Source organism: Falco cherrug, chromosome 8 (assembly GCF_023634085.1).
Source record: "Falco cherrug isolate bFalChe1 chromosome 8, bFalChe1.pri, whole genome shotgun sequence".
NCBI classification, from domain to species: Eukaryota; Metazoa; Chordata; class Aves; order Falconiformes; family Falconidae; genus Falco; species Falco cherrug.
The window spans coordinates 17,343,521-17,367,633 of NC_073704.1; the positions used below are offsets into that span (position 1 = coordinate 17,343,521).

Here is a 24,113-nt window from a genome sequence, read left to right on the forward strand (position 1 = left end):
TATCTCTGACAAAGAACAGAAGCACTGAATGTATGAGTAAATCATAGCAAAATCATGGCTGACTAGAAAGCACGGGTTTTGTCCCTTTTGAGAGTTGAATATTAATCTAGCTATAGGATGTTGACTTACGAACTTTTAAAAGTTACTTATGAAAAGAAGGTTGCAAGCCCTAAAGAAATAGCAGTAGTTCAAAGATCTTAATTTGAACATCCCTACATGTATTTCATAGCTATTCAGTTTTTCGCTAAGTATGAAATACTTCATAGGAATTCATGAATTCTCTCCTGAAAAGTAACATCCATAGCTAAAGGTCTTCCTAAATCCCTGATCTCTTCCTTCACGTGTTCTTGCAAAACCAAGAAGCTGCATTTAGTTTAATCCAAAAGTCTGTCTGTTTTATCTTGGGTAGTCTCAAATCTCTAGAACTTGGTAAAATGCTTCTCTGTAAATAAAGGATTTGTTGGTTAGAATGCCTGGGGAGAGAGACCATTTTGGAGATGTACATTTTAAAACTTCCAATTTCTGGGTAAGTGTGAGTCAGCAGTGAGGCTGAGAAGGAAAATTGTCTGAGCAAAGTATTTGCAATTTTTTAACATGCTTCCTGAAACTGTAGGGGGGAAGAGACGTCAGAACAGGATTGTGGTAGAGAATTACGGAAGCAGCGGGGTTTCCTCTGTATTGTTTTTTTTTTCCAGGTACAGTCAAGATCAGACTAGGGATATCACTAACAGTGGGAAGAGATACTTTACTCCAGGCTTGCTTAGAACTATAGGAACCTAAGGGCACTATAGACATGAAAAGATATTAATTCAAAGTGTTCAAAGCTTTTGAAAAAACAGGAATAAGAACAGATTCAAACCTGCAGTTTAACTGATAAAGCAATTCCTATGCTTATGTGATTCTGATGGCACTGAAAGGATAGCTGTTCATCCAGTAAAAAATAGAGGAGATGCTTGGAGGTAAAGGAGTAGGGTGTCCATCTCTTTCTCTGTGGTCTTGTAGTTTATGGTATGTGCTGAGCTATAAAGCTGAGTGACCAGGTTTTACAAGATTCCTTGTGAATGTTGTTTTTTACCCTCAAACTGTCAGCTTGTAATGCTGGTTTTGTTGGAAGTTTTGCCGCTCACTGCAGTAGAATGAGGAGTTGGCTTCTGAAGTGGTGTATTGTATTTCTGACAAGCTTTAAAACAAAAGGCTCAGCAGCATCTCCACTGCCTATCAGTTGCCTAATGTACTGCAGGTCAGGCTGTCGTGGGGTGTGTGCTTCAGCTCAAAGTGTCTTGTGGCTGGCTTGCACAGCCTTTTTTTTTTTTTACCCATGCAAATCCTCTGAGGCTAGTGGAATTAAGCTAATGGACAAGACCATATGTGAGATTAGAAATAGGCTCAGCAATCCACAGAATCTGGTCTTTGTCCAATTTACATGAAATATAAGTAAAATCTTAGAAGGGGGGGCATTTTCATTTTGGTTCTGCATCTTGAGTGCAAGGGAGTCCATGGGGAGTGATGTGTGATTTATGATTAAGTAGAACTCCAGCTATAGAACAAAATCAGTTTTTCACTGAGCATACTCAATAGTAAAAGATATACTTTAAGATCAGCAATGATAGAGACTAAATGATTACTCTGTGGCTCTGTGCTCTTTAAATTTTACAGTTATGGTAATTATCACATTTGAAATACTTTTAATGAGTTTTAATATTAAAAATACAAATGAAACAAAAGTGAAATTGATACTGAAATGTGAGAATAGGCTGCATGCACAAATTGCATTATTTTCTGATCTCTCTTTAGAAGTCCTAAGGTATTTGGCTTTCCTGACTTTCCCGTGGGACGTTCTCCTTTTGCTTTAATGGATAGGTTGTTTTGGATATTGGTTTTCCCAATATTAAGCCTTAGCAATACTGTATTTTTCTTCTGTCCCATCAATCCTAATCATGCTTCAGTGTATCAAAGTGAGGGACATTCTTTGCTTATGCCTCAAACATTTGTGATGCAGTGAGGGGTACAGATATTCTTCACCTTTTAAATTAGTCCTAATAATAGCAGTAGGGATGGTGTTTTATGTTTGTGTTTCAGGGTTTTAATAACCTCATTAAAATCGTTATTTCAAAATTGTCTATATCTAGTCAACTCAGAGATACCTTTTGAATAATGCTTTTCCTGCAGTGGAGTTAGTCTGTGATTCCTGTCCTGGTCACCAGGTTCATAAAGGTGAGATTTGTTATGCTGCCATTTGGTTATTGCTGTTCCTTTGTGTGGAGTAACCTTGGAGTTACTTTTAGAGGCATACTCTGTGCATATGTGGTGCTTTGCAACATTAGTTAGATGGCATGAGAGGTCTTTAAGCCAGATGCTTACTTCTAGCAGCTGTAAATGGTATCAGTTTACTGTGTTAGCTGTCTGCTCTTGGGACATTAAGAACAGCGTTATTTTACTTTTTGAGTCCCTGTTCAAGCTTGGCCATTGAGAAATAGTATCAGATAATGAAAGGGGTGGGATCCTATTACAGCTTAATAACAGTAAAACAAACAAGCAAACAAAACCAACTCAATAACCCTTTTTCTTCCTCTTCAGGAATCCAGTTAAATTAAAGACTTACTATACTGTAGTGATACTTAAGAAGATAGTAATAGTCTTGATATTTCAAAGATATGTTACTGGGATCTGAGTAGCTCTTTGAGTTAAAAGAAATGAGCAGGTTTTGTGGACTTGGGAGGGTGAGCTGATTACAGAAAAACTAACCACAGAACAAACAATAAATTTTTGTAGTATTTTGTCTACACAGGAAAGATTCATTCAAATACATTTAATGTGTTGAATCCTTAAACCTAGGGATTTATTTTGCTTATAGTTGGAGATATAGTTGTAAGATTTGGGAAATCCTTCTGTTAAGCTATTTGAGAAGTACCTTGAGATGTAGTTACGCAAGTCTAACAAAAATGGGGATCTCAGCACCATCTTTTCTTTTTAAATTCTTTTAAAATTAAACAAAGGAAAGACTTCTACTTGAGAGGAATTGCTTCTTGTAAATCCGAACATCAGGGATTGAAATCCTGGACCCTTAGAGCAAGGAAAGTCTAAGAAATACTAAGCAGCATAACAGTTTCTACAAAGTCAGTGTTTTATACCCAATTGTGAGTCATTCAGTACTTAAAGATTATATAATACCGTCAATTATGAATACAAATGCAGGGGACTTTTAAGACCTTTCATCAGTATTTAAAAACCATGATATCCTAAGGATGAATTCCCTAAACGCGAGCATGAATAATGGAGTATTTGATACTGACCTCTGAGAAAATACACAAACTCCTATTAAATTGAATCTGGAACAATTCTTAACACCACAAGAAACAAAATGGTGAAAGATGGACTTACTGGAAGTGCGGCAATGTTTCTTAATTTGAGCTGTTGCAAGGATGTTGCATGGTGGCTGTGACAGTTGTACTGTGCTCTGCCCAGAGGCCTTTGCTCTGAGCAGCTGTGCAGCATCTCTCTGCCAGACTTCTTGAGGGGAAGGCTTCCTGCATCTGTGCCTTCACACCAAGGAATCCCTCCTCTCACTAAGGTGCAGTGAGGAAGTACTAAGCTAATATAGCAAGATGACAGTTAAGTCTGCTTTTTGTTTTTATTGCTAGAAGCTGCTAGATGATCTGTGGGTGTGTATGCCAGTTTTTGTATCATTCTTCATTTTCGTACTTTGATTGGATCCCTTCTAAAACTTCGTTTGACCCCTATTTACTGTTCATTTTAAATGCATTTCTTCCTTTGCACTTGAGAAGTCCAAGTATCCTACTCCTTCACCCCCCAGTTTATCCAGATATTGTCCTTCTTTAAGATATCTGAGCTAGAAACATAGGAGCTGAAATCCTAGGCAAACCTCTACCACTGCACATCAACTGTCTATCATTATCTCAGGGCATTAATTTTTTTCTTTTTTTTTTTTTTTTTTTTAGATCTAGTTGTCCTGTGAAAGAAAGACTCATATTTTGTCTGAGAAAATTGTGTATCTGTTTTTTTTTTACTTAAGTAGGTCCTTAAATGAATTAGGGTAGACTTCACATAGATGCTGGTGCAGTGTCTCTCACAAGGAATTTGTGTGACTAGCTATTAAGCTTTAAATGCACACCCTTATTTCTTAATGTCTGAATATATGTTAATCTTCAAATGCAACTTGACCTTGAAGTTATCAGTTTCTTGCTTTATTTATTTTTGAGTCCCATCTGGAATTTTTTTCATTGAACAATCTTTTCTAAAAGTTTCCCCCCCTCTAAAATGGTCTTTCTATATAATCTTTTGAATTGAAGCCTTTTATTTCCTGCCCCATCACATGTTTCTTTAAATTGTGTTTCAGAGAAGATTTTTCTCTCCCAAGGTGGGAGCAGTTCCAAATATATTTGATAAAAAAATGCCAGTGGGACTGAGCTGAGGCTGCCACTCAGCTGTTCTCCTTTTCCCATTCAGTTTTACCTAGTTTCATGGTGCGTGGACTTCTTTCCCTTCCATTTGGGCTTGACTGTGTGGGCACAAGGATCAGAAACGTCACCATTTTGTTAGCAGATTTACCTTCTTCCTTCATCCCTTACTTGTAGAGATATGTGGAATTGGGCTTGGCAACCTGTCAGAAGTGATGTGCCAGGCTGCATTTTTCTGTCTGTAGCTGGAGACCGGCGTGTTGGCTCAGCCTCGTCAGAAATGGGCAGCTGCTGCAGTGTTGGTGGGGTGATGCCCAAGTCCCAGCCCTCTGCTGGCCCGGACTGATGCACTTCCCAAGGGGAGGCTGTGTACTTTTATCAGGCATCCCAGTCACAGGCTCTTGGTGCCTCTGAATAGGGTGTCATAAGGGGACAGCACTCTTTTTGGAAGGAGTTCCTGTCTTGCTGGGCGTCTGCCCAGGTTACTTGCTTAAGCTGTGCAATCTCTCTGTGACTGGACAAGCCTGGAGCGCAGGACCTGCTGACATAAAACTGAGGTTGGAATAATGAAACTCCTGAGTGGGCAAGGAGCTTATTTAAAATATTGTCTTGTCCTCTCTTTGATGAGGTTGGTCTTACGTTTTCACTTCTCTTTGCTGTTGAGATCATTTGTATCATGTCCCTTAGACCTTAGGATTGCATATGAGTGCTGGGATGCTGAATTAGATAACTGTAATAAAAGCTTTTCATCATTGTCTGTCCTCTTCTCCCTCAAGTAATAGAAAAATATTTGCTCAAAAGAACAAAAAAGTAGTGTTCTTTCAGAATATTAGTTCCACTTTAAGCACCTTTGCTATAGATCAGAGAATTTGTAAAACTGGGATCAATCTGTGTGTTTAATTTCAGCTTATCAATAGAATGTTCTCACTCAGCTGGAAACTTCCAAGCTAGAAGAACAGACCTCCGCTGTCACAGCCTGCCTGTTCTTTCATATATTAGCATTTAATATTTTTGCTCCTGTGAGCTCCTAAGTCAATTCAAGGCTTCTTAGCAAAAGCAGATTTTGTCCAATGTGAGTGAAAGATCATAAATCCTCAGTGTGAAGTATTCTTTCTGAAGTGTCAACAAAATGTATTTTGGCACAGAGGCTGAGTTGTTGAAAGCTGTGGGTTTGCAAGAGGCTTCTGTAGAGGTAAAAGGAGTCACAAGTGGGATGTCAAGGCTGTAGGGAGCAAAGGCAGGGAGGGCAGAGGGAATTCAGTGACTTCGAAAGGGTGTGCAGGAGTCATTCAGCAGGGTGGTCTGGTGAAGGAGGAGGAAGAGTCATCTTTATCTCAGTCTTCTTCCTCCTACTCCAGTGCATTATCCCGTACCACCTCCTGTCCTGCTATAATATTTCCTCCTGACTGTATTTTCCTGCACCTCGTGGTAACAGGCAAGTCAGCATCTGCTCCTGGGGCAGGAAAATGAGGGGTTAAAACTGGTCCTGCTGCTGGGGAAGGATCAGGCATCAGCCCCTGGGAATAGGTTTTGTGCTCTTGCTGCCACTGAGGTGTTGGAAGAAGGGCAGCAGTGTCAAGCAGAGGGTGAGGGGAAGGCTCTTACATATGAAAATACTCTTCAGCTGTTCCTGACAGCTGCTTGCTTTGCTTGCAGATTGGCTTTCAGGACAAGACTCTGCTTTTCTGCATTTTGTCTCTGATGCACTGTACTGAACCAGGGATAATCTGCTGTTGATAGTGATCTTTAGAAATTCTCTGACTTGCCAACAATAGGATTTAAGACAGAAACATCTTTAGGTGATACTCATTTTGAACCCATGTGTTCTGTCCACTCAGGAGCAGGAGCTGCGGTGAGATAAAAGGAATTAAACATCTAGGACTGGAATCCGAAAGGTGCCAAGTATCCCAGGGCTGAGTGCCCTCAGTTCCCATCAATTGCAAGTCATACTGTAATGTGAGTTAATGGATTATGAGCAGAGAGCAGTGAGATTCAGCTGTTAGTCTGAGCTTCTACACACACTCTCTGTAGAAAGTGTAGTGCTGGAGAAAAAGTAGGTCTGTACGGCTAGGGGAAAACAAATCAAGGAGAGGCTCCTTGATTATTTTTTTTCCCTAGTTTGTGTTGTGTTCCCGTGGATGGAGCAGCACTTTAATCTGAGTTGCTGAGGAAGATGAAGTATGGAACTTCCTTATTCTTTCCCATTTTGAGGTTATTTGCAACCTAAAGGCACATGGAGAGAAAATAAGGTAAGCATCTTGGTGCAGTGACTGTTTGTATCCTTTAGGATATGGGACTGGAGGCAACTTCTGCTCTGCTGTTCTCTTGTGCCACAGCAGGGAGACACTCCTCAACCTGTGTTTATTACCAGTAGAACTAGGGTGGGCAGGAGGAAATGGAGGAGACTTTTTTTGGTGGTTTTGTTTGTTTGTCTTTTGTCTATTTTTTTTGTGTGTGAAGCTTTGATTCAGAAGTTACTATTTATAATAACTTCCATTAAACCCTGAGACTCCATACTAGCAAGTAGCATCCTATTACTAAAGAATAAGCATTTCTCCAGCATTCATATTGCTAATCAGCTGTTCTTTTGTCTCCATGGCAACTTTAAGTGTAACAACAATGCAGTGGGTGATGTTGTCAGCCAAAAAAATCTGTAATGCTTAAGTGATTGTTGATAGCAACAAAATGGGTGCCAGCGCACGGTCGGTTACAGCCAGTAATAGATACTGCACCTATGGGTGAAGTATTGCATGTGACATTTTAAAGCAGAAAACATACCAGAAGAAGTAAGGTTGATGTAATTGGCAGTTTTTATAAACTATATATGAGGTACTGTTTTAAAATTCAACAGGAAACTGGTTTACTTTCTCTAATGGAATGAGTTGCATGAAAAGCAAAGGGCTCCTGGCGTATACAATATGTGCCACCTGGAGAGGAGCTCAAGCTTTCTTAGTTTATTGATGGAACAGAGAACAAACACCACTTTAGAAAAGTGGGGTTAGTTCCTAAAGGAGATAAAGGTTAAAGTTCTCATCTAGCTTCAGTGTTGATCTGAAAGAGGAAGCATGTGAAAAAAAGGCAATGCTTTTCTTATAAATGATAAAATAAAAGGGGGTTGGGAGGAATTATCATCAGGTTTTGATCCTAACTCCATGGTGCCAGGGGCTTGGCTATTTTACTGACATGTAAAATTGAAAATCGTTCATGAGGAAAAGGCTTGATAAGATCAGACTGAATGCTGCTGAGACTAGTGCTGTAAACCAGCTATGAGAGGAGAACAATTTCAAAAAAGGATGCTTGGTGATTAAGTAGGGAGAATAGGAATTAAGGGGAGTTCTTATGTAGTTGAGGCATACTAAATGAGAAAATCCATTCTTAAACAAAAGCAGCGAGATATGAGTTAATGAAAAAACCCTATATTATTTTAAGTAATTTGTGTCCGATATTTGAAAAATCTCTTTGAACTGTTGCTGCTGGATGTACTGTGGGAATTCTGCCTTTAATATGTATGCATGCATACTGTCAATGCAGCATGTACCAGGACACCTTTTGGAATCTTAAATTAGTTGAATGTGAGTGCAACTTTCTCCAGTTGATGTATCATGTTAGTGCTCCATATTTTGTAAAGGTGTCACCTCATTTCTTGAATCCAGGGTTCCTGATTGTTTGAACTGTCAGTTATCAAAGGCTTTTCTTCTCTATGAGGCAAAATGGCAGATGGAGATTGCAACCAGCTATTCTTCAGTCTGACTTGACAGCATCACACAAACCCTCTTTTAACGCAGCAAAACAGAACACCTTCAATCACTGACAACAGCACGAGATACCATCTGGTGTCTGTTTTAGACTTCAGAGAACTAGACAGATACTCATGTGGTCCTCAGTTACTCGTGACTCCAGTTACACCTGTTTGTGGCCCTCCTAAATGAAGGCAACATTTCTGTATTTTTCTGTCATTTGTTGTAATCAAGTAATTTAGCCTGTCTGCACTATGAAACACAACCAACTTTTGCTGAAAGTTTGATTTCCTTAATTGTTTTCATTTGTCTCAGACACAAAAGCTTTCTGAGCAGTCTTTTGGTTTTGAAGGTTTATAGATAAACCCAAAGCGTACATGTAATTCAAATAAAATAACACATTTTTTAAGTTCTCGGTTACATTGCACTTTCTTAAAACTCTTAATTAAACTGATACTCTAATCTACGTAGTCCTTGACTGTTCACATGCCAGCCTGTTGTGTGACAACTTAAAACTTAAGCTGAGGTCTTACAGCAATTATTCACTTGTTTGCTTACAGCTTCTGCTGTACAGTTTGAGACCAGATCTGCTGAAGGGAGCAATGCAGCCACTGCTGTGGTTAACACTGGAACTGGAGGCTTCAACGGAGAGTGCTGTTGCAAGATATTTGTTGGTTGGTGTTAACAGCTCTGTAACTTTCTCATGAAAAGTTTGGGATTAGTTTGAATGATCTAATGCAATTTTTGTCTTTGATATTTTATCTGATATATTTTTAAAGCTTATACAAACAGGTACCCTTCAAAATATGGACCACTTCAGGAAGTTGTCTTTGTAGTCAGCACTAATGTAGGCTCTCTACAAGGGATCTCTTCCAGATCAGTGTTTGAACTTATTTTGTGTTAAGCTACGATGATGAAAAGTGGAAAGGTGTACAGGAGCAGGCTCATGGTACAGCAAGCCACCCTGCATGGGGTGGAGATGGCAGCTCAAGGCTGGGTCTCCTGCTTGGCTGTGAGAGCTACTGACACCAATAGGCACACGATGCTGGGCAGAGGTACCAGTCAGATGGGAAGAATATAATCTTGCATATTCTTATCAGTTCTGCTGTGTGATGTCAGGGCAAGCAACTAAGAAAACTATTTGGATGTACTTGGCTGTCAGCTGAAAGTCATTACAAGGAAATTCACAAATGTCAAGATTTCTGTCATTTTTTACTTTTAACCTTTCGAGGGTGGACACCAGGGTAAAGAACTGCCACCTACTCATTCATTTATCAGGTACATTCAACTATCTGTAAAGCAGTAAAAGAAAAGAGACAGAATGGTGGGAATCTAAATGAGAGTGGAATAAACTTGGGCAGACGTGCTTGATGAGATTAATTGGTACAGGTCAATGTAAGTATGGAACAGTAGTTGCCAGGTCACTTAATAAAATGAATTTTGTTCTTATGAGAGACAGAATAACAGTAGTACTTGAGACTTGACAGGCTTCTTTTTGCAGAGTGGTTATAATATAAGTAGTAGAAGCTTCTCTGTGCCTATTTGCACTCCTGAGAAGAATGTGTACGTATGTAATAGTGCCAAATGTGACTGTATATCTGTCGTAGGAGGAACTGAAGACCACCAGGTAACTCTAGTCTGGCCTTAAGCCAAACAGTTCCTGATTAAGTCAGTATCCCTTCAGGCGCAATTCTGTATCTTGTCTTACAGTGAAATTTTATATCCTATTTCAGTCCTCTTCCCTTCCCTTGAATCTTTTGGACAGCATTTCCCTTCTGATGTGTTGTGTGTGTTAAATCTCCGATTCTCTAAGTTGCTGAACCTACAAGCAAAGCTAGTGTTGCCCCTAAGTCCAGCCCTATAAGCTCTTCTGAAAACCGAAAGTTGCATATGATTCTTTTTTTCTGTGATTTATCACCAATGACTTTTTTGTTTTGTTTTGGGTTTTTTTGTTTTGTTTTGGTTTGGTTTTTTTTCTGCAAGCCAAATTTGTAACTAACTTTTCCAGCATAAGCAAAAGTTTGAGCAGTGGGATTCCAGACCTTCAGGGAAAGATGGACCATATGTCTATATTGTTCTCACTGGTATTAGACAGAACAGAACTCTCAGCATCTAGTTGCTATTGAAGGATGAACTTTGAAATGCTGAAGTAGTTGTTATAACTCCATCAATTAGTCTGCATAATTTACAACTATAATCTATCTAATTATTTTCTTCTATATTTTCTCTGAAGTAATTAAAGTTCCAGACTATGAACAAGATCGTGATGCTTGTAATTAGTTTACTCTGCAAATATCACACTATCTTGCTGACTCTTCTTTTAAATGTGAGACGTATTAGCAATTTTTGTAGTTTCTAGTGAGTACCTCTTTACAGTTCACTAAAATCTCTTTCAAATATGTGATTTATTCTTTTTTTTGAGCTACACATGCACAGAAAATGCACCAAATTCTATGGAGCTAGTAACAATCATTTTTTTTCTTCTCCTGTCAGCTTTTCACTTACCTTTCCTTTTCCCCCCCTCTGTTCTGAGTGCTATTTATAATAAACACTACTTTCAAATGGTGTGGAGTTTGACTGGCACCATAGATTTAAGGTAGAAGTCTTATTTCATGTAGATGGATTGAATGAGTTGAGATTGCCTAGCCCTTCTTTCTGTGATTTAGTGATCAGCTTTTAATCAAAGTGCTTTGATGTATCTAGTAATAATGGCTGAAAGTTGTAGTCACTCTAGAAAAAGTAAGTATACATTCTTTGATAGATTCCTCGCTTCGTTGCAGCTTGCGCAAATCCTAATGTCCCCAAATGAAAGCCGTTTCTGCTTTTTGCTGATTCAGCTCACAGTGCTTTCCATGCAAGCTAATTGTTATGGTAGGTGTAAAGGAAGACATGGCAACTAGCAGCTGTGTTCAGGTTGTTCTATTTATCATGAATTTTCTGGAAATACATTATGGAAAATTAACATTTAAAATCAAATACAATTTATTTAGATATAAAATTGTAAATCTTGTATTTACTGCGAAGATAAGCAACACAGCTCTTGACTATGACGCATGTTTGTCCTTCATATGAAAATAGAAGTGTTCCATGAACAAAAGTTCCCAGTTTCATTACAGCTGTGGAACTTTCCATTTCATGTGTGGTGGTAGCAGAACTCTGTACAAATTGCTTTGACAAAAATAGTATTTATATAAAGTGGAAAATTCCACTTGCAGAGTGAGAGGGAATCTTAGCAACCTCCTTTTCCCAGTATTTGCAACTGCTACTGTATTGAGAACTACTGAATTGTTCAATTGTCAACAACCAGATTTGACAGAAGTGTAAGTGTGAGAAGTTTTTCTGCTTTACTTGTCCACAGGAATAGGTACATAATTCCTATCAGAGTGATTCTGTTGGTGTTTATATTGTTCTCTGCATTTCAAATACAAAAGCATGCAAGTACCATAAAAATAAAAATGCAAATTTCAAACAGAAGTGCTCTTCTCTCTTTTTAAACTAAAGCTTTTTATTTATTAATACAAAGAAATATAGAGATATTTCTATATATTTCCATGATATGACGTTAATATTTTGACAACCTTGTTTGTGGAGGAAGGACCCACTTTTGTAGTGTAGAATGGACGTGGTAAAATATACCACACTGGGGACATCATTGATGTTAGCTTGTAACATGTTTGTGCCTTTCGTTTGCTTCTGTTAAATTTTGTTTTATTGATCTCTTGACCAAAACTTGAAAACTATTTCTGAAAGACATAGCCTCCTTGAAATCAAGCAAGGCTATCTTTGTACTTCATAAAAGTAAAGTTTGACATTGGCTATAAATACCTGATTGCAGTTTGTCTTTAATGACTGCAATCATAGTACCCATTACTGGTCATCTAATCCTCTCCTTGTCAGTGTGGAATTGCTTCTCTTGTACACACAACACCGTTTTATTCAGTCTTGATACAAATGTATGTGCAGTTGAGATTCCCGCATTCTCTTGGGAGATTGTTTCCACAGTCTGGTTCAGCTCAAAAAGGCTGCCGCTGTGAACATTAAATATCACTCAGAATAATCTTCGTGTCAAGAAGCTTTCCCTGATGTTCAGACCCGTTTTTCTCAGTTATATCCTTTTATTTCAATTCTCTTTATTCAGACCTTTCAGAATTCTTTGCTTCAGAAGTCTTTCAAATACCCTGTCCCCCCTCTCGCCTGTCTGTCTTGTATTGTTCCTAGGGTGTCTATACTTAACTTTTTGTTTTTTTCTAGACTTCGCAGAGCTTGCCTTTTACATTGCTTTGCCTCAGTCTCTTCAGTTTTGTAAATCCTTCTTGAGTTAAAAGGTAACTGCTGCTCAGCACAATAAGCTTTGTCAGACAGGGACTGATAAGTCCTTGCTTCATATAAGGGATGCATTGATACCTTGAGCTTTTTGCCTCATGCCATAACATGGCGAGGTTATTAGGCATGATGGTTTTATGCAGAAGAGGGAACTGGGCTTTTTCCTTCTTCACCTTACATTGCTACTCTGGCAGGTCAGTCCCTTGCTCTTGCAACTCAAATATTATTTGGAAACACATCAAACATTTGTACTATTTAAATCTTTTTTTCATATTTCTTGCTGTATGATTGAGGTCATCTTTGAAGACCTTTTTAGACAGAATATCCAGACATTTTTATTTTCTGTAGTTTTTGCTGAAGACTTATTTTAACTCTGTACTACTCCCTCATGGATTGATTGATCAATCAATAATCTATACCTAGCCCAACATACAAAGACCAGTTGGTCTTAGATTGATTTACATGTTGTCGCAGCTGTTTTGTTTGAATGTGCACATACAGAAATAGAAATACTGTGCAGGGCTCATCTTGTCTAAACCTCTGTTCTTGTAGACACAGAGGTTTACAGACTCAAATTCAGGCGGTCTTATGATTATTTCTTATTCCCATCTTATTTTTTCCTATCCTTCATCATGGATACCAAAAATGAAATACTGTGCTGCAGGTGATATCTCATACCATAGGATGACTACTACTCAGTTTATGTTCAAGACGTATTTCCTCTATTATTTTTTTTCATGTAGAATGATGGCTTTTCTGGAGTTCATTTGTTTCAAGCAATTCTGTTAAATCTGGGAAGAAGAAAATGTTTATGGCTGTTTTCTATTCTGGCTCCATTGTTGTCTAAAGATGCAACTGCCTTTTTTTTTAAATCAATGTATCAGTCATGGTATTCTATTTAAATGTGTGTTCCATAAAGCATTTAGAATGTGACATGCATTTCTGTTCTTGTATAATAGAAAAGACATTGGAGCATTAAATTTCACTTTACACACCTTTTTTTGTGTGTGTGTGTGTGTGTGTGTGAAACTTTCAGGAGTGTTTCATAGAAGATGTTCGAAGTTCACGTCCTGGTAAAAAGGTGTTGTAGAAGCCTGAACTTCTGTGTTGGCAAAAACTTGTAAGATAAAAACTGTCATTGCAAAACTTGTGGTGAAATGGACCTTAAATTAAAAAACCCGAAACCTTAATACATCACATCTCTAAGGGGTGGATTTAGAATACTTTACATGTATTTTTCTTTTTAATGCAAACATTCTACTAGTGGCAAATGACCTTATTAGACTTCTTCCTGTTCCATTCTCTACTCTGACTACATTTTTTTTAAATACCTAAGGAATTTATCATTTGGAAGCAGCTAAGGTCATCATATATCTTCCTGATCGAAGTGCATAAAAGTAAGTTAATGGTAAGTTCAGTTGCCTGACCTTCTCCTGTGCTGGCAGACATATACTGTAGTCACAGACAAGGTTCACCCAGACTCAAATATCAAATATTTCCAGAGAATGGTTTGAAAATTCTGGAAAAACAACACAGAAATTCCAAGGGTGTAGGTACATCCAGTGGAGGTGAAGGGAGATTGTTTATGCTGTCTGTTGTAAATGACCATGTTAAAAATGCGGGCTCCTTCTGTAGATGACTGAACTGCAACTGCAAAATGCAAGTTCAGAGCTTTAATCACCTGCTTAAGGAACTTCAGCTCCTGAATTAGGGACTTTGGTTAGAGTCCTTAGGTTATACAGCAGTGAGTATTTTCTGGAGTATAGTTTTGCTCTGAAAGGCTGTATCTGTTGCAGAAATACATGCCATATTTTAAATCCATGCTGGGATGCATGCTTACCTATGAAACCATGACTGCTGTATCCACAGGAATGTGTAAGCCTTGACCTTAACTAAGGAGCCAGTCTTTCATCCCTGTCTTTGCAACCTTCTATTGCCAAATTTAGCATGCTACTGTAGCAACTATTTACGCAAGGAGATGTTATGATTCGGGACGTTTGCACAGAAATAGGAGAGCTGCTATGTGTAGTCCAGAGTATGTGGTAATACATAATGGAGTGGGTATGCTGGGATCCTCTCCCTGGACTGCAAGTCATTCTGCGTGACTTGCTTGCTGTGGTCCTCCTCCTACAAATGCTGCTGTCTGTGTAACATCATAATTGTTTGCCTGTTTCCATTTGGTGTTCATGTATTTCATGTCTTCGCTGCATTTCTCTGTGCAGCAGTTCAAGAACTATTAGTCAACATGTACCAGTTTCTGTTCATGTAGCATCAAAGCAAAAACACGAAACTGTGCTGCCATAGCACCTCCTCTTACTACTGCTTTGTGTTGAGACATGCTAGCTATAGCACCTGACCCGGCAGCTGTTCTCTCTGCACAGAACTCCTCCTGCTGAAGTTAATCGGCCAAATTTCACACTTGTACTGCTGTTAATCCTAGTGATTCTGCAGACTTAAAAGGAATGATGACAGATTTGCACCAGGATAACAGATCCAAGTTTGAACCATTTCCTGGAGTTTTGTACATCACGCATCATACCTCTAGGCCTCAAGTTTTTAAAAGCAGTCTTGCTTCCCGTCATTTTGCAAATATATGCAAATAAAAGGGAAAAGCAGGGGTATACTCTAGAAACAGTCGTCTTAAGATTTCTTTGTATACTCTTATAAAATGCCTTTAACTGTGATTTCAAAATCATACGTGAATAATTCTCTCTCCAGTAATCTGGGTTGCATTTCAGAGTTTTTACTTTCCCTGTTGCAGTCAGCGGCATTACAGCTGCTAGACACATCACGAGGGGGAGGAAGCCATGTCTTTGTAATAGCATTGGTGCCTTTTGGCTGTTCTTTCCACCTCACAAAAACAAAACACCCTTTCTTTCCCTTCCTTTTGAATTATGTAGTTTCATCTGTCATTGTGAAGTTTTGAGAAGTTTAGATATAAAGCCACATTTCATACCATATGTTTTCTATAAAATGTGTATTGCCTTTCAATCAGAAAAGCCTCTTTTACTTCAGTCTTACCAATTGCTAAGTATGAAGTGAGGTTAAATGTGCCTGGTACTCTTGAGAGAATTAAGAAAAATGTTTGAACATTAATTTAAAGCCCAATGACTGAGAATTTAAGCTCATTCTTAAAACAGGAATCAGGACAGAGGAAAAAAAAATGTGAAATGTCCATTGCTTCATTCTTACTTCTCAGAATGATAGGCTCAGTTATTTACCTTAGTATATAACCAGGGATTTAGAAAGTGAAATATATCTGCCTGCCTGTTCCAAGAGGCAGGCTGAAGCCTGTATGCTGCTGAGATACATCTTTAAAATAGAGTTTAGGATACTAAATGTTAAGTATTAAGATTATTGCTTTTAAGATCAGAGTGAAATATTACACATTTTTAAGATAGTGCAAAGGATATTTATTAGGAGGGAGAGGGAGTTGCTTAATAGAAATAGTAACAGAATAGCCATCTTGCCTGATTTTTAAGTTATGCAGCATGATATGTTGTAGTACACCAAACAACCAGTAATGAAAATAATTTTGAGAAGAGGATTGAGCAGATTTTTTCTTTAAGATACCCTTACCAGGATATTCTTTAATCAAGCGTACTGTAGGGTTTGGAAGTTCTTTTAGAGGGACCCTAGTAACAGCACAACTGCAGACTATCCCATGGCAGAGGAGGGACAGGATGCGTGGCAAGGATAATTTGACTCAACTATGGATTCAAGCCCAAGGACTATATGTATAGGTGGGAAGTGGGAAGTAGTTTAATTTACTAAGGACGGTGAAGAAAGGGTGATGTGAATGTGTAGGACAAGAAAATAAAATGAGCTTGAAATAAGCACCAAACTTTAAGAAATCTTTCTGTAAGTGCACATACAATACTTACAGAATACTAAAGGAAAAGGTGGATTGTTATTCTGTGAATGTCAGAGGATGCCAAGAAGTTTGGGTTGCATGGTGCCATTTTTGCATTATTTTTCATTAGAAAGATCAATTGTTTAATGTGACAGTCTTCAATATAAATAACTAAAACCTGTAAGAAGAGGTCAAACTGTCCTGATGAACTACAGTCTCCAAAATGCTGATTCTGACAAATATAACACAAGGATACTCGCAGGGATGGAAATACCAGAGCTGTTATCACTTGTGAAGAGAAGGTGAAGTCCCAGAGCAATAGGAGAGCAGAGGGGGTCACAGTGTTTTTAAAAGAGAAGAAAGAACAAACTGAGTTTAACAACTAATAGATTATCTTCCCTTTGAAGAAAGGGACAAATGAATTATGCCAAAGCATACGAAGGAAGACAGGAGCTGTGTAATAACCAATGCAACACATAAGCAGGAATCGCTGCTCTGCGAATGCAGGAAAGGATTGCTGTGTATCACAAGCTGAATGTGAGTTAACGCTGCTGTGTTACCAAGACTGATACCATCCTGAGAGATGTAACCAGAAACATAACGTGGCAGGCATGAAATTTGTCTGCTACACTGCAAGAAAGATGAGGGCTAGTGAATCTGGGTGAGAATAAGAAGCATCAGCACTCACAAAGGTGGTTTTTTTCAGCTGCCCCATCTCGGTATTTTTTGTTTCATGACCATGAGTTCAGCTTGACCAGCTCAGTGGTCTGGTGGAAAGCAAATTTTTTTTTTGTTGGTTTGTTGCTGGTTTGTTTCCAGCTGGTCTGACTCCTTGCACTGGCTCAAGGGGAGTGTTGAGAACGGAGGGGTGGTGGGGCTGCCCAGCCTGCTCCCAGTGCGGTCATGGAAAGTAGATGCAGGCTGCATGGCATATTTCATAAAAACACTTTCATGTGGGTTTTTTTACATCAGCTCTCACCTTCTGCTTATTTCTCTTTATTTTCAGTATAGTGTTTAGTTAATTTATGAAATCATATTAAAGTGATATTAATTAGCCTCTGGGACATGAAAGGTGGCTTTTTCTGAAAGGCTTATACTAGCTGAAGTCTTGTTAAAAGTCAGTTTGAAAGTTTTCTTAAAAAAAAAAATATTCTTTGGTCCAATCTCAACGTAATTTAACCGAAACATTGTTATATACTGCTTTTTGTGTTTTGGTCTCTCTCTCTCAATATAGCGAGGGGTAGGGTTACCCAGCTTCATGTTGTGCAATCTTTGAAAGCATAACAGCATCAAAAGTATTTATGGTCCACCCTTGGCAGGGCTGGTGCACTACTGGACCTTAAAGCAGAATAAGGTTTCTAGTCACATACCAGTGTTTAGTTGATGTTCAGTAAGATCATGAGTGCGTTGATCTGTGCTAACAGGTCTGTTAATTTGAAATCTATTGCCTTCATTCCTCCCTCTGTAATAGAGGGTAGATAGCATGTGTTATAGTTTTATAAATTTTCAAGTTCTTATTCATCAATCCTGACTTTGAGAATAACTAAAGCAGTGCACCTTAATTCAGGAGAGCTAGCATTTGTGGACTTTGATCTTCTGAATGTCATGACCTCACCCTGTGCTCTGAGGACCTCTTTTATGAACCTACTAAAAAATTCAAGCAGGTACCATTACTTTTTTTTTTCTCTTTTTTTCCAAAAGTTATTTTCAATGAAGCTCTGTAGCAGCCAGCTAGTTAGTAACCCCTCTAAGTTTAATTCTAAGAATAATAGCAGGGGAAATGCCATTGAAACAGAGTTTATCAGTCTTTTAAGTTATATTTGATCTGGTGTTGCCAAGGAGTCAAGTTGCAAATGCTCTCCTCAAGGGTAATTAAAGCTAAGCACACAATTACAACAGTCCGGATTTGTTCAGGCTTGCTGGTTGCCCACTGCCTCATAGTATCCAGCATCACAAAAGCACCATGTTGAAATGAAAGGATTATTTCTCTCTGAGTCTTATTCTATATGTATGTTTAAAAGCTGAAGAGGAAGTGGATTGTAACGTTAGCGGCTAAGGTAAGCATCGTGGCACTGATTAATAGTGGGAAGCCTTTATGGGACTACGTGGTCTGTGGTTTATTATGCTTTTGCTTTGCTAAAATGATTCGTGGTTGTGTGGTCATAGCAAAAACCTCTGCAGCTTATGAGTATTATAAGGCACTGGTGAACTTTTATCAGTCTTCAATTTCTAAATGGCCTAAAGAACTTTGGTCAGAAATGCAACTCTTGTGCTTGTTTCACAGCCAGGTTAAAGTATCTTCATCTGTATTTTTAGGTGAAAGAAGTGCTGAGTCTGGCTCCTGCGTTCTGGAGTGGGGTGAAGTCTCTGTGCTTTTTGTGTTTCCAGGTACAATACAACAGGGCACGCTAGTGACTTGGAAAGCTTGAGAAACGGAGCTCTGACTTGTCTCTTGCTGTGACTTTTATGAGTGAGGGCTCTGAAAAGAAGGAGAATAGTATGTCATTTGATTAAGAGAAAGTTGAAACCCTACAAAGACATTCTTGTTGCTTTAGTTAGGGGCAGCAGATAGAGTACAAGGAAGAATTAGAGAAGTTTGGACAGAGGAACTTTTCTGTAGTATTAACTAGGAAATTATGAAATAGTTCTTTATTTCTTTAAACTACTTCTGAGCCATCTAGGAATTCCTTCAGTAGAGCAGTCTTAGAAAAAAGGTTGTATCACTTGGACTTAAACTGCATGTGTTGGACTTAAACTGCATCTGCCCACTACCTTTACATGTTTGACCTCTTTTGGACAGGTGCTTGTATGCTGCATGCCCTGTGCCATGGCAGAGCAGTTAAATTCAGTGTGGAATGTAGGCTACATCGACAGTGTTAAGGTTTTTAAATCTGCCTTTCTTCCCTGTCTCACTGTTTCTTATTTCTAAACAGAAGGATAGTGGTTCTAAAAACATGTATCTAGCTATGCAAATAATAGCACCTAAGGGAAAGATTGTGACTGAAATTGTGGCCTTTTGGGTGGAAAAGGGGGTCAACTGGATGTTCAGACTTCTTTTGAAATTACTGGAAAATTGGAAATTTTCATTGGAAGGAAAACTAGATTTCATTCAGCAAAGATCTTGTTTTCTTTTGCAGATAGTTTCAATAGACCACTTTCAACAACCTAAATTAGCTGCTGTTGACATCTTTTGTCTGAAGGATATTTAGGGAGTAATACCAATAGAAGAACTTACAAAAACAAGAAGTAACTTGAGTAACTGTATTTTCTGTAGATGATTGTGTAACATGAGAAAAGCCAATGAGGCATGAAATTTGATGACTTTTAAGAAAGTTGGAAATTGTCTAATATGCTTAAGTGATTGGACACATTTGTGAGGATGCATATAGGTCTAGACCCCTATTACCTTTGTACACAGCATTGCCAAGCTGGTGTCTTGGAGTATTGAAGTGGAATAAGGAGCAAGAATCCCCCACATGTAAAAGTTAAAGCATAATGGTTTTGACCAACTAATAACAAGAGTCACCCAGCAGCACTCCCGGTGACAGAATTGGTTGGTGTTCGTGAATAGCAACTCAGTAGCTCCTGAGAGAAAGTCTGTGCTGAGGCTCGCTGAGGGTTAGATGATGAGCTCAGTGGTGACAGAATTCAGGGCAAGAGCTGGATTTTGAGAAGCATCATGTTATATGAGAGGTGAAGTGATAACAGACTCTCTAAAAAGCTAACTGCAACCAAGTCCCATCCCCCAGACTGTAAAACTTTCAGTGTAATGTAAATTGGGATTTTTTGCTCCTCTTCCTTCATAGGGGAGATTCAGTTTGTAATGAAACATTGTGTTAAATCAGAATCCTGAACCAAGAGGGAAGGGAGTGCAGTATTTCATCCTGGGCTGCCGACAGGCTTGATGCCTAGCACTTGAGAATGTGCACCAAGGAAAAAAACAGGGACTGGCATGGAAGCTGCACCATGCGCTGGACAAGATTATGACTTCAGCAGGCACGTGGTGATGTCATATTTTTAGTTAAGGGTGTCAGAAGGAAAGCAAACACACCCCCTCTCTCACTGTGCCTTTTTGTTGGGAGAATAAAAAAGCCAAGGGAGGGCCTGGTTTAAATAAATCAAGAAAAAGGATTCTGAGGATTTCAAAAAGATCCCCAGTAGTGCAGATGGCAAGAGAATAGAGAGCTGAAAAGGATGCAGCTGTTTCTTCTGTCATACTTTGCAAATGTCAAAGCAAAACCAACTCAAAGCCGTGTTTCCTAGAAGCAGATAAGAACAGAGGAGGAGGCAGAACTGTTCACTCGGGCTGTGGATACCAGAGGCAGAGGCTTGAGCAAGCCAGGAGATTCTAAGAACAAGAAACTGGGATAGACTGCAAAGCTCCAGCTGACTTTAATGCAGGCAGGAGCATTGCATTTTAATAGTTGTCACTGTTTGATTAGAATAAAATACAACTTACTGAGCTTGATGGTATTAAGCTATAATGTGCTGCTGCTTTCCAGTCAGATAGATTCTCTTGGTTGCTTTAGAAGTCTAGAGAATTAGCTCTTTAAGAAACTAATGACAGATATTTCCATGTTACCTATAGATAACAGCAAATAGCAGTTGTGATGCAGACAGCATATTTCTTCTAAATATAGTGAAGGATATTCCGAAATTTATTTAATTGCTTAGACTTGATAAGGAGCTAGCACTAACAAATGTGCTTTGATAGTAGTATAGTACTTCTGGAGTTCACTTGACTTGGGAATATACATACTGAAAAAAAATGTGTAGCACAATTCCTGTAAAATTTAGGCTGTCCGCTGTGCAGGTGTGCAAGTCCTTTCTCAGCTGCAAGAACACAAGAGTGGTGGCTAAAGGAGAAAGAGGACAGGAGTGTGAGTCATACGTTCTGCAAATCAGGGAAGGACAGGGCTCTTCCAAATGTTTTGATCAGGCAATTGTAACACAGTTATTTAAGGAAAATGCAAGATAATCTGTTCCACTTCTAATTATTGGACTTCTCTTCCCACTCCATCTGTTCTGGTATCTTCTATACAGAACCTACAGGGATTCCTGTTGTTATTGCAAACTATTAGTAATGCAGTACAGCTGCAAGAGAATGAGATTTTTCTTGATTAATGTTTTGATGTATTAGTCTCTGAAATACTGAAATTTCAGTTTCCTATTGTTGTGCCTTTACCCTCCCATTGCCCTTCCCCCCAACAGGTACATGTCATAATTTGTTCTCCTAGATTTTGATGTACTAATTGTAGAGATTAGAAAAATAAATATTGACACAGGTCTCTTGATTATTAATATTATTATAATAGAGATTCTCAATATCAGCTTTTCCATGATTGCCTTCATATCAAGTAATGCATAGTATTTGTGATCTGTAGTCTACATTTTTATTTTTTGAAATTAACACCCTTCAATCATAAGGCATTGGAGATGGAAAACAATTAGATAGAAGAATATTAACAATTCATAGAAGTTAAAAGTAATTCCAAGGCTGCCCCTAATACTTTGATGATGAAGGGTCTGATCTAATGAAGATTTGCTTACTTGTAAGTACAAGTAGGTTTAAGTTTTTATTTTTAGAATTCTTGTGAAATACATGCAATATATAGCTATACTTCTAATTGTAAATGAGCTATAAATGATTATCAATATTAGGTAAGTGGTGGTTGCCTTTTTGGATTGATTAAATGGCAGAGCTTCCATTCATTTCAGCAACTCCAGATTTCAATTTATTTTTGGTATTGACCTAGTTGGTGGAATCCTACATGTATTTGAAATGTAGAAATACTTCATTTCATGATATCTCATTTTATACAAAAGGACAATACGGAATTCTGTTAGCATGTCTTCACAGAAAATTTATTTCTCTTTGGTTAATAATGGAAATACTAACTTCGTGCTCAAGCATACTGGAAATTATTTTCATTTGTAGGGAGATAATTTTCATAATCTGACATGTTTTTTAGAGAAGTCATTCTTGAGCACGAAGAGCTTAAACTATTACATACAGATAATTTGTATGTTGCGGTGAAGTTGCATCAAATGCCCCTGGGTTTGCTGAAACATCTACTGAAAAATTAAATTCAGAATGGAGTGCAAAATATTTGGCATGTCATTTTGTATCCACATGTTGCTATGGAAGGCTAGACCTGGGCCAATGGTTTCTCATCACTTGTGTTATGAGTGTTACACAGAGTGGTTCTTGCTAGTGCTGTTGAGTAGCCATAAGCTCTACACCAGTTCTTGCTGCCTTGCCTTGTGGCTTCTGAAGCAACCTGCATCTTTTGAGGATTTACATGTTTTTATTTACCAAACATGGATGGATGTCTATGGCTTGTGCTTTTTAAATCCATTAATAAGTTGGTGGGAGGTCTGATTGCTCCATTGACATCTGAATAATGTTTGAGACATGAATTCAGTGCACTATCCAAGTTTTAAAAGATGCATGTGTATCAGTAGCTCGGATGGTAATCATATAAGCTCTCAAAGGAGCTGCATCCTCATTCATTAGTGAGTTTGTATAGTGCCCTGGAGGCAGAGAGGTTGTTAGCATTTTTCCTGGGGGCTGTGCCATATCTCATATATGCTGGGCTTCTGCTTCAAGTTATTTTTAAAAATAAGTTGCCTGGATAGTGAGATATCTCTTAGGATCATGTTAATTCACCAGCTGGGAAAATCTGTTGAAGTAATGGTCTTATCTCTCCTTGACTACTTTACTTTTGACAGACTGGAATCCCTATGGGTGTCATAAGTCTCATTTATCATAATACTGTATTATAAGGAAGCGATGTTTCTTCTGCTAAGTGAATCCTGGGGTGGGGGAATCTACTAAAATGCTGTATTTATTCACATGGCTTCTTATTTAAGAGGGGAGAATGTGAATGTCGTAAGGTTCCCCTTCATGAGTATTATTAATGGAGTACTTCCACAATAGCTTTTTCCTTAAGCATTTTGATAATCAACATGTGCTGTTCAGAAACTCAGAATTATTTCACTTGGGCTTAACTTGGTTTTAGCAGTTTGTTAGGCATAAACAGAAACACATGACATTCTCTAATGCCCGTGTATAGCTGTAACTAAACAGGCAAAATTAGAAAATTTCTGAATCCTGTAAACTGGTTATACTGAGAAGGAAAAGAAGACTAATATTTATAGTAAGTCTTGGGAAAGATCTAAATACCTAAACTATAAAACATAGTGACTTATGAGTGATTTATTCTTACCTGTCATTTGTGGGGGGAAAGAAACTGTAGTGAAGGGAGATAGATCTGGGGCATGATGCAATGGAGGCATCAGATATAAGGGAAGAAAGCTATTTTTTAATGGCATGCATTTCTGTAGTTAGCTGGTTTGTGTTTTTTTTTTTTTTATAAACATAAATTTCATTGTACCAATCTTCCCATAAAGTTGCTAGAAGTAAGTGTAGGAAATTCTTGTGCTTTTTTTGGTGGTGGTGAGCTTTTCGTTTTTTTAGTTTTTTGCAAGGCATTGGCAGTAGAGCTGAAGAGATTTTTATTCAGTATGAAAGCCTAGCTACTACCTCTGGCTCTAACCTGTTCATAAAATGTTTTCTGAGCCATGTGCTGAAGTAAATATTTCTGACAATGTTCAAAACTTCCACTGACAAATTAATTAACTCTACTGAACCTGTAGGGTCCCAGACAAAGCTTATAGATGAATGCATGCAGAATTACCTCAGAATCCTTCCAGGGAGCTGTTTCAACTATGTCCTGTCTGGGCTTCCATCTTCTGGAGTTCTGAAGGAAAATGCTGTAA

General features: G+C 38.3%; 1 protein-coding gene across 11 annotated transcripts in view; it reads left to right on the forward strand.

Moving 5' to 3' along the window:
• The window catches only part of ZNF385B (zinc finger protein 385B), a 169,119-nt gene that overhangs the window by 82,101 nt on the left and 62,905 nt on the right, over positions 1-24,113 (forward strand). The window contains exon 1 of one of the 11 annotated variants that reach the window (XM_027810598.2): positions 18,670-18,689. The exons of 8 other annotated variants lie outside the window; for them this stretch is intronic. The gene's annotated coding sequence lies outside the window, so the exon portion shown is untranslated. Of the gene's footprint in view, positions 1-18,669; positions 18,720-24,113 lie in introns of those variants that run through there. 2 more of the 11 variants (XM_055718583.1, XM_027810597.2) reach the window with 2 other exon arrangements.